Source organism: Mus musculus, chromosome 1 (genome assembly GCF_000001635.26).
Source record: "Mus musculus strain C57BL/6J chromosome 1, GRCm38.p6 C57BL/6J".
In the NCBI taxonomy this organism is placed as follows: domain Eukaryota; kingdom Metazoa; phylum Chordata; class Mammalia; order Rodentia; family Muridae; genus Mus; species Mus musculus.
In genome coordinates, this window is record NC_000067.6 from 120,568,861 (window position 1) to 120,575,649 (window position 6,789).

The 6,789-nt window shown below is 44.2% G+C and overlaps 1 long non-coding RNA gene across 1 annotated transcript; it reads right to left on the reverse strand.

The window, feature by feature from the left end:
- Positions 1 to 567: 567 nt before the first annotated feature.
- Positions 568 to 3,417, reverse strand: Gm41939. Its single transcript, XR_878467.1, has 2 exons — positions 3,379 to 3,417; positions 568 to 946 (listed from the first exon to the last, which is right to left on the reverse strand). It is a non-coding gene; the product is annotated as a predicted gene, 41939 (long non-coding RNA).
- Positions 3,418 to 6,789: the final 3,372 nt, after the last annotated feature.

Sequence of the window (6,789 nt, forward strand, 5' to 3'; positions counted from 1 at the left end):
TCAGCTTTCTCTAGTTTTATGAATCTAGAATTACATTGAGAATTTTGCAAATTATTTGGGGTGAGCTCTAAGACAGCATCTTGAGCTAAAATTCCTAGCAATGATGTTGCTAGGTCCCCCACACACATATATTTAAATAGGGTTTCAGTTACACTGCCAGTATCTGAGTTTGAAAGTCTGGCTTCCTAAAGGGTGTTCATGTTAAGTTACACTCTTGTTGCTGTACAAAATATCTGGCAAAAGCAGCTTAAGAAAGACAGGGTTAATTCTGGCTCTCAGGTTTTTTTGTGTGTGTGTTTTTAAAAGATTTATTTATTTTACTTATGAGTCCACTGTAGCTGTCCTCAGACACACCAGAAGAGGGCATCAGATCCCATTACAGATGGTTGTGAGCCACTATGTGGTTGTTGGGAATTGAACTCAGGACCTCTGGAAGAGCAATCAGTGCTCTTAACCACTGAGCCATCTCTCCAGCTCCCTGGCTCTCAGTTTTAAGGGATACAGTCCATCATGGCAAGAAAGTCACAGCAGCAGAAACTTGAGGGATCCCAATCAAGTCCATAATCATAAAGCAATGAAGGCATTTATTCTGGGTTCACCTTTCTTATTCTACTCTTATACACTTTAGGACTCTATGCCTAGGGAATGGTATTGCCTACCATGGGCTATGTCTTTCCCACTTCAATTAAGACAATCAAGACAGTCCTCGCATAGTCATGCCTGCAGGCCAACATGACCTAAACAATTCTTCATTGGAACTCTTTTCCTGGGTGATCCTAGATAGTGTGTGGACAAGTGAAGCTACTTATCACAGTCCCTGTTGTTTTACACAGGGTATTGGAGATTAGTGTTAACCATCTTGGAGAAACTTTTCCTGTCACTGGCCTTCTGAGGAGTTACAGGAGTTCACATCTTTTCCAGAGTACCTTGAAGAAGCTGTTGTTACCTGGGAAAGAGGAAGTTCTCCAGTCATCAAAGTGTTTGCTGAGTTCCCCATCGACCCCCACAACCACCAAGCTGGAAGGCAGGGTGCATCCATTTAACAGAAAGCTAATAGAAATAATTATAAATAATAAATTGACATTATAAACATGAAAATATCTACTGTCTAATTATTGTGTGGCTATGTGCAGAATGCTTTCAAAGTCCCATTTAATTCTCAAAACAATCTACCGAACCCCTGTATTTATAATATATATATATATATACTTTTAAAATTATTTTGTTTTTGTGGGAAGCCGCAAAAGCCATTACAAGATGGCACTGGCTACCACTGGCCACTGCCCATGATTATGGGTAAACAACCAATGTGTGCATGTGCATAAGAGTTATTTTGCTGAGTCACTGCCTGGCCCGACGCATATTAATGAGGTATTGGTAGCATAGCCAATCAGGTATGGACACGTCACTCCTAGGCCTATATAAGCAGCACCATTTCTGGGCTCAGGGTCTTTCGCCTATGCAGTCAATGCTCTCCCAATAAACGTGTGCAGAAGGATCCTGTTGCAGTGTCGTTCTTGCTGGTGAGCCAGGGCGTGCGCAAGAAGTGGTGCCGAAAACCCGGGACAAGAAACATCTTCAGGCACTAGCAAAGACCCCCTGCTACAGGGAGGATTCAGAACTGCATCTGAAGGAGTGGTTAATAAAGTGTTCTCGCAAAACAGACTGCTGAGAAGGATCCGGCGTGGATGCAGAACTCTTCAGCTGGAGAACGGTGGTAATGAAGTGTTCCTGCAAAACATACTGCTGAGAAGGATCCGACTGTGTGGATTCAGAACTCTTCAGCTGGGGAACGGTGGTACCGGTAAATCTCCCAAATTGATCCCTGGGTTAAAGGGGGATATGTTTTTTAAGAAAAAGGAAAAGAAAAGGGAGGAAGAATAAAAGGAATCAGTGGTAAAGGAAAGGAAATAGTGAAGGAAAGGAAAAGGGAAAGGAAAGGAAAGGAAAGGAAAGGAAGGGAAAGAAAGGAAAGGAAAGAAAGAAAGGAAAGGAAAGGAAGGAAGGAGAGTGTTATTCGACGCGTTCTCACGACCGGCCAGGAAGAACACCACAGACCAGAATCTTCTGCGGCAAAGCTTTATTCTTACATCTTCAGGAAAAGAGAGCAAGAAGCAAGAGAGAGAGAAAACGAAAACCCCGTCCCTCTTAAGGAGCATTCTCCTTCGCCTCGGACGTGTCACTCCTTGATTGGCTGCAGCCCATCGGCCGAGTTGACGTCACGGGGAAGGCAGAGCACAAGTAGTCATAAGATACCCTTGGCACATGCGCAGATTATTTGTTTACCACTTAGAACACAGGATGTCAGCGCCATCTTGTAACGGCGAATGTGGGGGCGGCTCCCAACATCTCCCCCTTTTTCTTTTAATAAGAGCAAATAGGCCACCCATATTAATGAGAGTGGAGATAGAGGTCAAATCCCCAGTGTGTAGGTAAAGGAGCCATGTACAGGATTAGCTCTTAGGCTTACAGGCTTTTACCCAGAGCAACCCTGACCTGCTCCCGTGTCGTTTTACCTGGGGGAAGGGAACTAGGACACTGAACCTTCATGAAAGATGACATGTCTCCCTAGAATAGGCTCATATATGCCGCAGAGCCTTTCCATTGCAGTGCTTAGCCTTGCAACTCTCTCGGGCTGCTGAAGCACACTCACTCTATCTCGTGCAATGAGACTAGCCTCGTGAGATATAAGAGCTGAGTGGCCAGCGACCTATTGCCTAAGCATAGATATATCAGGGGAAGCTCCATGTTCTAGTCCTGCAAGCGCCTGGGCAATAACCACCTTGTCTCTCCTAGTTTGGGCCTTAAGCTTACAGACCAATCAAAGAAGCAACACTAATCCACAGCAAAGTGTATCTCCAAATAATATTAATCCCACCCATTTTTTAAAGAAAGAAAATGCTGAGGAGATCCAATTGGGTAATCCTTTGGTCAGGGACAGGTCCAAGCGCGTGGAGTTGACCTGAATGATGGCAAGCCTCGAAGGGTCTGTTCAAATTCAGCCATCCAATTCTGTAACATATACTGAAAAAGACTTTTTGACAAATTAGCTGCCCTAGTAAATTTAACATACTGAATGGAAATAACACACAATCCCGGAAATTTTTGTTCACATCCCTGCTGAGTTATTTGTCATAATACATCTAGTTGTATCTGGACAAGATCTATGAGTTGATTAACCAGCATGAGACCTCTCTGTATCTTGACATTAGCTGAGGCCTGTTCATCTATGACTGTAGTCACTGAGGCTGACAAAGTGTTAATGGTGTCAGTCATCTGGACCTGTCCAGACAGAACCAAGGCTGTCTGAATTAAGGCCAAACCCAGTTCCCAGTTAGTGGTAAAAAAGCAGGAGAATACTTGAGCATTATACATCACCGTCATTGGGAGTGGAAATGTCGACATTATCCCCCAACGCTGCTCTCTCTTCACTATTGACGCCCTGGACATCACCAAGACGAGGGACATCAGTATTCCCTTGGTCAGTCTGGATTTTTCGGGCGAGTCCCTCTGGTAACCAAAATGGGTTGTCTTCATTCTGTGGGAAAACACAGATAGCTCCCCTGGATCTTATCAAGATAGGATCCGGGCCATACCATTTATTATCAAGGACATTTTTCCATTTAACCATCTCATTGGGCCTATCTGGCTCTGAACAATGACGTTCAGCCGCAGTATGGCCATGAGCATCAATATTTAAAAAATTGAGTGTAAAGAGTGCCAAAGACACCGACACTCTTGGTGCTCGGGGTACAGCCTCCTCAAAAGTTCCCCTCTTCTGTTTTATAAGATAGGCTTTGAGGGTGCGATGCGCACGCTCAACAATACCCTGTCCTTGAGGGTTGTATGGAAGTCCAGTCAGGTGGGTCACGTCCATCTGACGGCAGAACTGTTGGAATTTTTGAGACGTATAAGCTGGTCCATTATCAGTCTTAAGGAGTCTGGGTTTCCCCCAAGCACTCCATGCCTCAAGACAATGTTGAATCACATGTGAGGCTTTTTCTCCGGTTAACGGAGAAGCAAACATGATGCCAGAACATGTGTCAATGGACACATGGAGATATTGAAGTTTTCCAAAGGAAGAAACATGTGTAACATCCATTTGCCAGACCTGTAGAGGTCGAATACCGCGTGGGTTAATTCCCACATGAGGAACTGGCAAGAACTCACAGCAGCTTTGACATTGAGTAACAATGTCACGGGCTTCTTTTCTTGTCAAGGAGAAACGACTGCGTAATGTTTCAGCCGTCACATGAAAATTGTTATGAAAATTTCTTGCAGCCTCTACCGGGGATGATAGGGCAGCAGCCACCACTTTAGTGGCCTTATCTGCCAAATCATTTCCCAGAGCCATGGGGCCAGGTAGGCCTGAATGGGCTCTAACATGAGTAATATAAACAGGAGATCTTCTAGATAACAAAACTAATTGTATCTGCTGAAAAATATTGGCAACTCTACTGGAAGGCTTAATCACTCCAGCCACTTCTAAAAGATTTACTGCATTAACCACATAATAGGAATCTGACACAATATTAAGGGGTTTTAAAAAGGTTTTTAAAACTTCTAAGACCACTAAACATTCTACCACTTGAGGTGAATTTTCATTATATTGTTTGGATACCACTTTACCATTAGCCACATAGGCACCTATGCCAGTTTTTGATCCATCAGTATATACCACAATCCCCTTTTTAAGTGGGTTTCTTACTGTTATTTGTGGAAACACAACAGATTGATTTTGGGCAAACTGTAAGATTGGATGTTTTGGATAATGGTTATCTATTTTTCCTGAAAAGGAGGTAACTAAAACTGCCCAATCATTAGATGCGGCTGCCAAGGTTTGAACCTGTGCAGCGGTATAAGGTACAATTAAAAGATATGGACTTTGCCCAAAGTGGGTGATTGCTGCTTTTAGACCTTTAAGGGCAAGCTGTGCAATTGCATCAGGATACCAATCTATTATTTTAGCTGGGGATACGTTTGGATGGATCCACAACAATGGCCCATTCTGCCACAAAACTGCAGTTGGCAATTGTGCTGTCTTAAAGACACACAAACTGAAAGGCTGCGAATCCTCAATACGTTGTAATTGTGCATTCTGTAAGGCTTTTTCCACTTTTTGTAAGGCCTGGTTAGCAGCTAGAGTAAGAGTCCTAGGGGAGGAGATATGAGGATCTCCTTCTAAAATACTAAACAAAGGCCTTAACTCAGCGGAAGGAATCTTTAAAAAAGGTCTGAGCCAATTAATATCTCCCAACAGCTTTTGAAAATCATTTAAGGTATGGAGGTGATCTCTTCTTATCTCTACCTTTTGGGGCACAATCTTATCTGGGGACACCACAGAGCCCAAGAATTGTCCTGTATCAGAAATTTGGACCTTTTCTGTGGCTATCTGTAAACCCCACTGACTTAAAGTTTTAAGTAGAAAAGGATATGCCTTTTGTAGCATGGTAAGGTCTTTATGGCACAGGAGGATGTCATCCATGTAAAGGAGCAAAATTAAAGAGGGGAATTGTTCCCTCATTGGCAAAAGAGCTTTTTGCACATAAAGCTGGCACATTGTAGGACTATTGGACATCCCCTGTGGTAAGACCTTCCATTGATACCTCTTATCAGGTTTAGCAGAATAAGCTCTCTGACCCGTTAACAAGTCAAAAGTCCAATCTCTCTGCTCTGGAGTTAAAGCAGCAGCGTTTGCTCGGGCCTGCGCCTGTGCCGCCTCCTGCCACAGAGCTCGCCATTCCACATATTTGGCCATACTAGGGAGAGCGGCTTTTGCAATCATTTGCCAGTCGGCAGGAGTTAGTGCCATGCTGGCAAGCCTGTCTAACTGCACCAAGGTAAAATTAGCATTGATTCCATATTTAATCTGCACATATTCTACCGGAGCGTGGACACGCCCACCCTCGGCTCCTTCAAAGACTGGAAATGCCTGTTGTATTTTCCTTTGTTCCTCTCGGGGAATGAATGAGTCTGCGCACTGCCTTTCTGCGCACTGCCTCTCTGCGCATTGCTGACGCACTACGGGCTGACGCACTACGCAGGGCGGGGACTCCGCATAGGGCGGGAGTGCACCTGGTAGCCGATTGCCCTGAGGCCAATTAGCAAACTGGCCTTCGCCAGCCGCTTTTGGCTTTTTTCTTGAATGACTAGTTAGCACTTTACTTGGCGGCTGGTATCCTTTTCTTTCATAATGAGCCGCTTTTTTCTCCCAGTCTGTTTCTTCAGAGCACAGGCTCCTTCTCCTAGAGACCTCCGCTAATTGATCTTTTTTCTTCTCCCTTTTTCCTCTTTTTCTTCTAATCTCTCTCCAGGTATTCCTACCTAACCTTAACTTTTCCTCGGGTTCAAGACCCTTGGAAAGGCCTGTATACTTACCGTTTCTCCTTGTTCCTACTCTCTCTCTCCGCTTTACTTCTGATAGACTGTCCTGAATTTCCTCTAGAATTTTTAGCCCTGCCTTAAGCACTATATAACATGTGAAAAGGAACAAAAGGGCTCCTAACACTAGAAAAAGTTCAAGGCCAAACATACCTGGTAAAGCCATTTCTCACTTCCGTTCCCCAGCTGATGAGTTCTGAATTCGGCAGTTGAATCCTTCTCAACAGTCTGCTTTACGGGAACCTTTATCACCGTCGTTCCCCAGCTGATGAGTTCTGAATTCGGCAGTTGAATCCTTCTCAACAGTCTGTGTTACGGGAACCTTATAACCTTGATTCGCAGTTCTGGTTCTGGAATGAAGTATCCCTCCTGCGCCAGTCCGGAGTTTTTTCTCGTCCCGGATTTTCT